Source organism: Mixophyes fleayi, chromosome 3 (genome assembly GCF_038048845.1).
Source record: "Mixophyes fleayi isolate aMixFle1 chromosome 3, aMixFle1.hap1, whole genome shotgun sequence".
In the NCBI taxonomy this organism is placed as follows: Eukaryota; Metazoa; Chordata; class Amphibia; order Anura; family Limnodynastidae; genus Mixophyes; species Mixophyes fleayi.
Window position 1 is genome coordinate 71,431,891 of NC_134404.1, and position 5,000 is coordinate 71,436,890.

The following is a 5,000-nucleotide window of genomic DNA, read 5'->3' on the forward strand; positions in this document are numbered from 1 at the left end:
GCCACACCACCCTGAACAAGCCCAATCTCATCTGATCTTGGAAGCTAAGCAGGGACAGGCCTGGTTAGTACTTGGATGGGAGACCACCTGGGAATACCAGGTGCTGTAGGCCTTTTTTTCTTCTCTCTTGTTCCGGCTTCCTTCAATGCTGGTTTCTAGATGTATAAGAGATGTAGGTCAATAAGAAAACAATACCTACAGCCACACCACCCCTGAACAAGCCCAATCTCGTCTGATCTTGGAAGCTAAGCAGGGCTGGGCCTGGTTAGTACTTGGATGGGAGACCACCTGGAAATACCAGGTGCTGTAGGCTTTTTTTTTCTCTCTTGTTCCGGCCACCTTCAATGCTGGTTTTGAGATGTATAAGAGATGTAGGTCAATAGGAAACCAATACCTACAGCCACACCACCCTGAACAAGCCCAATCTTGTCTGATCTTGGAAGCTAAGCAGGGCTGGGCCTGGTTAGTACTTGGATGGGAGACCACCTGGAAATACCAGGTGCTGTAGGCTTTTTTTTTTTTTTCTCTCTTGTTCCGGCCTCCTTCAATGCTGGTTTTGAGATGTATAAGAGATGTAGGTCAATAGGAAACCATTACCTACAGCCACACCACCCTGAACAAGCCCAATCTCGTCTGATCTTGGAAGCTAAGCAGAGCCGGGCCTGGTTAGTACTTGGATGGGAGACCACCTGGGAATACCAGGTGCTGTAGGCCTTTTTTTCTTCTCTCTTGTTCCGGCTTCCTTCAATGCTGGTTTCTAGATGTATCAGAGATGTAGGTCAATAGGAAAACAATACCTACAGCCACACCACCCTGAACAAGCCCAATCTCGTCTGATCTTGGAAGCTAAGCAGGGACGGGCCTGGTTAGTACTTGGATGGGAGACCACCTGGGAATACCAGGTGCTGTAGGCCTTTTTTTCTTCTCTCTTGTTCCGGCTTCCTTCAATGCTGGTTTCTAGATGTATAAGAGATGTAGGTCAATAGGAAACCAATACCTACAGCCACACCACCCTGAACAAGCCTGATCTTGGAAGCTAAGCAGAGCCATGCCTGGTTAGTACTTGGATGGGAGACCACCTGGGAATACCAGGTGCTGTAGGCCTTTTTTTCTTGTCTCTTGTTCCGGCTTCCTTCAATGCTGGTTTCTAGATGTATAAGAGATGTAGGTCAATACGAAAATAATACCTACAGCCACACCACCCTGAACAAGCCCAATTTCGTCTGATCTTGGAAGCTAAGCAGGGCTGGGCCTGGTTAGTACTTGGATGGGAGACCACCTGGGAATACCAGGTGCTGTAGGCCTTTTTTTTTTTCTCTCTTGTTCCGGCTTCCTTCAATGCTTGTTTTTAGATGTATAAGAGATGTAGGTCAATAGGAAAACATTACCTACAGCCACACCACCCTGAACAAGCCCAATCTCGTCTGATCTTGGAAGCTAAGCAGGGCTGGGCCTGGTTAGTACTTGGATGGGAGACCACCTGGAAATACCAGGTGCTGTAGGCTTTTTTTTTTTCTCTCTTGTTCCGGCCTCCTTTAATGTTGGTTTTCAGATGTATAAGAGATGTAGGTCAATAGTAAACCAATACCTACAGCCACACCACCCTGAACAAGCCCAATCTCGTCTGATCTTGGAAGCTAAGCAGGGACGGGCCTGGTTAGTACTTGGATGGGAGACCACCTGGGAATACCAGGTGCTGTAGGTCTTTTTTTTTTCTCTCTTGTTCCGGCTTCCTTCAATGCTGGTTTTGAGATTATAAGAGATGTAGGTCAATAGGAAACCAAAACCTACAGCTACACATCTCTAAACAAGCCCAATCTCGTTTGATCTTGGAAGCTAAGCAGCGCCAGGCCTGGTTAGTACTTGGATGGGAGACCACCTGGGAATACCAGGTGCTGTAGGCTTTTTTTTTTTTCTCTCTTGTTCCGGCTTCCTTCAATGCTGGTTTTTAGATGTATAAGAGATGTATGTCAATAGGAAACCAATACCTACAGCCACACCACCCTGAACAAGCCTGATCTTGGAAGCTAAGCAGAGCCATGCCTGGTTAGTACTTGGATGCGAGACCACCTGGGGATACCAGGTGCTGCAGGCCCTTTTTTTTTTCTCTCTTGTTCCGACTTCCTTCAATGCTGGTTTTGAGATGTATAAGAGATGTAGGTCAATAGTAAACCAATACCTACAGCCACACCACAATGAACAAGCCCAATCTTGTCTGATCTTGGAAGCTAAGCAGGGCTGGGCCTGGTTAGTACTTGGATGGGAGACCACCTGGAAATACCAGGTGCTGTAGGCCTTTTTTTTTTCTCTCTTGTTCCGGCCTCCCTCAATGCTGGTTTTGAGATGTATAAGAGATGTAGGTCAATAGGAAACCAATACCTACAGCCACACCACCCTGAACAAGCCCAATCTCGTCTGATCTTGGAAGCTAAGCAGGGCTGGGCCTGGTTAGTACTTGGATGGGAGACCACCTGGGAATACCAGGTGCTGTAGGCCTTTTTTTTTTCTCTCTTGTTCCGGCTTCCTTCAATGCTTGTTTTTAGATGTATAAGAGATGTAGGTCAATAGGAAAACAATACCTACAGCCACACCACCATGAACAAGCCCAATCTTGTCTGATCTTGGAAGCTAAGCAGGGCTGGGCCTGGTTAGTACTTGGATGGGAGACCACCTGGAAATACCAGGTGCTGTAGGCTTTTTTTTTTCTCTCTTGTTCCGGCTTCCTTCAATGTTGGTTTTCAGATGTATAAGAGATGTAGGTCAATAGGAAACCAATACCTACAGCCACACCACCCTGAACAAGCCCAATCTCATCTGATCTTGGAAGCTAAGCAGAGCCGGGCCTGGTTAGTACTTGGATGGGAGACCACCTGGGAATACCAGGTGCTGTAGGCCTTTTTTTCTTCTCTCTTGTTCCGGCTTCCTTCAATGCTGTTTTCTAGATGTATAAGAGATGTAGGTCAATAGGAAAACAATACCTACAGCCACACCACCCTGAACAAGCCCAATCTCGTCTGATCTTGGAAGCTAAGCAGGGACGGGCCTGGTTAGTACTTGGATGGGAGACCACCTGGGAATACCACGTGCTGTAGGCCTTTTCTTTTTCTCTCTTGTTCCGGCTTCCTTCAATGCTGGTTTTGAGATTATAAGAGATGTAGGTCAATAGGAAACCAAAATCTACAGCTACACATCTCTAAACAAGCCCAATCTCGTTTGATCTTGGAAGCTAAGCAGGGCCAGGCCTGGTTAGTACTTGGATGGGAGACCACCTGGGAGTACCAGGTGCTGTAGGCTTTTTTTTTTTCTCTCTTGTTCCGGCTTCATTCAATGCTGGTTTTTAGATGTATAAGAGATGTATGTCAATAGGAAACCAATACCTACAGCCACACCACCCTGAACAAGCCTGATCTTGGAAGCTAAGCAGAGCCAGGCCTGGTTAGTACTTGGATGCGAGACCACCTGGGGATACCAGGTGCTGTAGGCCCTTTTTTTTTTCTCTCTTGTTCCGACTTCCTTCAATGCTGGTTTTGAGATGTATAAGAGATGTAGGTCAATAGGAAACCAATACCTACAGGCACACCACCCTGAACAAGCCCTATCTCGTCTGATCTTGGAAGCTAAGCAGGGCTGGGCCTGGTTAGTACTTGGATGGGAGACCACCTGGGAATACCAGGTGCTGTAGGCCTTTTTTTTTTTCTCTCTTGTTCCGGCTTCCTTCAATGCTTGTTTTTAGATGTATAAGAGATGTAGGTCAATAGGAAACCAATACCTACAGCCACACCACCCTGAACAAGCCCAATCTCGTCTGATCTTGGAAGCTAAGCAGGGCTGGGCCTGGTTAGTACTTGGATGGGAGACCACCTGGAAATACCAGGTGCTGTAGGCTTTTTTTTTTCTCTCTTGTTCCGGCCTCCTTCAATGTTGGTTTTCAGATGTATAAGAGATGTAGGTCAATAGGAAACCAATACCTACAGCCACACCACCCTGAACAAGCCCAATCTCGTCTGATCTTGCAAGCTAAGCAGAGCCAGGCCTGGTTAGTACTTGGATGGGTGACCACCTGGGAATACCAGGTGCTGTAGGCCTTTTTTTCTTCTCTCTTGTTCCGGCTTCCTTCAATGCTGGTTTCTAGATGTATAAGAGATGTACGTCAATAGGAAAACAATACCTACAGCCACACCACCCTGAACAAGCCCAATCTCGTCTGATCTTGGAAGCTAAGCAGGGACGGGCCTGGTTAGTACTTGGATGGGAGACCACCTGGAAATACCAGGTGCTGTAGGCCTTTTTTTTTTCTCTCTTGTTCCGGCTTCCTTCAATGCTGGTTTTGAGATAATAAGAGATGTAGGTCAATAAGAAGCCAAAACCTACAGCTACACATCTCTAAACAAGCCCAATCTTGTCTGATCTTGGAAGCTAAACAGGGCCAGGCCTGGTTAGTACTTGGATGGGAGACCACCTGGGAATACCAGGTGCTGTAGGCTTTTTTTTTTTCTCTCTTGTTCCGGCTTCCTTCAATGCTGGTTTTTAGATGTATAAGAGATGTAGGTCAATAGGAAACAAATACATACAGCCACACCACCCTGAACAAGCCTGATATTGGAAGCTAAGCAGAGCCGGGGTTGGTTAGTACTTGGATGCGAGACCACCTGGGAATACCAGGTGCTGTAGGCCCTTTTTTTTTTCTCTCTTGTTCCGACTTCCTTCAATGCTGGTTTTGAGATGTATAAGAGATGTAGGTCAATAGGAAACCATGACCTACAGCCACACCACCCTGAACAAGCCCAATCTCATCTGATCTTGGAAGCTAAGCAGGGCTGGGCCTGGTTAGTACTTCGATGGGAGACCACCTGGAAATACCAGGTGCTGTAGGCATTTTTTTTTTCTCTCTCTTGTTCCGGCCTCCTTCAATGCTGGTTTTCATATGTATAAGAGATGTAGGTCAATAGGAAACCAATACCTACAGCCACACCACCCTGAACAAGCCCAATATCATCTGA

At 46.6% G+C, this 5,000-nt stretch overlaps 13 non-coding genes and 8 pseudogenes across 13 annotated transcripts in view; all 21 read left to right on the forward strand.

Moving 5' to 3' along the window:
- Positions 1-112, forward strand: part of LOC142146034 (5S ribosomal RNA) — a 119-nt gene extending 7 nt beyond the window's left edge. The window contains exon 1 of the ribosomal RNA XR_012689924.1: positions 1-112. This exon is cut by the window's left edge and continues 7 nt beyond it. This is a non-coding gene — a ribosomal RNA (5S ribosomal RNA).
- Positions 113-193: 81 nt separating this feature from the next.
- LOC142147830 (5S ribosomal RNA) lies at positions 194-313 on the forward strand (annotated as a pseudogene).
- A 79-nt stretch (positions 314-392) lies between these two features.
- On the forward strand, positions 393-511 carry LOC142147718 (5S ribosomal RNA; annotated as a pseudogene).
- Positions 512-595: 84 nt separating this feature from the next.
- LOC142145930 (5S ribosomal RNA) lies at positions 596-714 on the forward strand. The gene has a single exon (XR_012689914.1). It is a non-coding gene; the product is annotated as a 5S ribosomal RNA (ribosomal RNA).
- Positions 715-795: 81 nt separating this feature from the next.
- On the forward strand, positions 796-914 carry LOC142147732 (5S ribosomal RNA). The gene has a single exon (XR_012690817.1). It is a non-coding gene; the product is annotated as a 5S ribosomal RNA (ribosomal RNA).
- Positions 915-1,185: 271 nt separating this feature from the next.
- On the forward strand, positions 1,186-1,304 carry LOC142145141 (5S ribosomal RNA). Its single transcript, XR_012689829.1, has one exon. It is a non-coding gene; the product is annotated as a 5S ribosomal RNA (ribosomal RNA).
- Positions 1,305-1,386: 82 nt separating this feature from the next.
- LOC142145638 (5S ribosomal RNA) lies at positions 1,387-1,505 on the forward strand. The gene has a single exon (XR_012689882.1). It is a non-coding gene; the product is annotated as a 5S ribosomal RNA (ribosomal RNA).
- Positions 1,506-1,586: 81 nt separating this feature from the next.
- Positions 1,587-1,705, forward strand: LOC142147749 (5S ribosomal RNA). The gene has a single exon (XR_012690820.1). It is a non-coding gene; the product is annotated as a 5S ribosomal RNA (ribosomal RNA).
- Positions 1,706-1,785: 80 nt separating this feature from the next.
- LOC142145849 (5S ribosomal RNA) lies at positions 1,786-1,904 on the forward strand (annotated as a pseudogene).
- Positions 1,905-2,177: 273 nt separating this feature from the next.
- On the forward strand, positions 2,178-2,296 carry LOC142145519 (5S ribosomal RNA; annotated as a pseudogene).
- Positions 2,297-2,377: 81 nt separating this feature from the next.
- Positions 2,378-2,496, forward strand: LOC142145587 (5S ribosomal RNA). The gene has a single exon (XR_012689876.1). It is a non-coding gene; the product is annotated as a 5S ribosomal RNA (ribosomal RNA).
- An 81-nt stretch (positions 2,497-2,577) lies between these two features.
- LOC142145184 (5S ribosomal RNA) lies at positions 2,578-2,696 on the forward strand (annotated as a pseudogene).
- Positions 2,697-2,776: 80 nt separating this feature from the next.
- LOC142145408 (5S ribosomal RNA) lies at positions 2,777-2,895 on the forward strand. Its single transcript, XR_012689855.1, has one exon. It is a non-coding gene; the product is annotated as a 5S ribosomal RNA (ribosomal RNA).
- Positions 2,896-2,976: 81 nt separating this feature from the next.
- Positions 2,977-3,095, forward strand: LOC142147279 (5S ribosomal RNA). The gene has a single exon (XR_012690433.1). It is a non-coding gene; the product is annotated as a 5S ribosomal RNA (ribosomal RNA).
- An 80-nt stretch (positions 3,096-3,175) lies between these two features.
- On the forward strand, positions 3,176-3,294 carry LOC142145951 (5S ribosomal RNA; annotated as a pseudogene).
- Positions 3,295-3,566: 272 nt separating this feature from the next.
- Positions 3,567-3,685, forward strand: LOC142147499 (5S ribosomal RNA). The gene has a single exon (XR_012690644.1). It is a non-coding gene; the product is annotated as a 5S ribosomal RNA (ribosomal RNA).
- Positions 3,686-3,767: 82 nt separating this feature from the next.
- On the forward strand, positions 3,768-3,886 carry LOC142145651 (5S ribosomal RNA). The gene has a single exon (XR_012689884.1). It is a non-coding gene; the product is annotated as a 5S ribosomal RNA (ribosomal RNA).
- An 80-nt stretch (positions 3,887-3,966) lies between these two features.
- LOC142145319 (5S ribosomal RNA) lies at positions 3,967-4,085 on the forward strand (annotated as a pseudogene).
- An 81-nt stretch (positions 4,086-4,166) lies between these two features.
- Positions 4,167-4,285, forward strand: LOC142146512 (5S ribosomal RNA). Its single transcript, XR_012689981.1, has one exon. It is a non-coding gene; the product is annotated as a 5S ribosomal RNA (ribosomal RNA).
- Positions 4,286-4,365: 80 nt separating this feature from the next.
- On the forward strand, positions 4,366-4,484 carry LOC142146112 (5S ribosomal RNA; annotated as a pseudogene).
- Positions 4,485-4,756: 272 nt separating this feature from the next.
- On the forward strand, positions 4,757-4,875 carry LOC142146047 (5S ribosomal RNA). Its single transcript, XR_012689925.1, has one exon. It is a non-coding gene; the product is annotated as a 5S ribosomal RNA (ribosomal RNA).
- Positions 4,876-5,000: the final 125 nt, after the last annotated feature.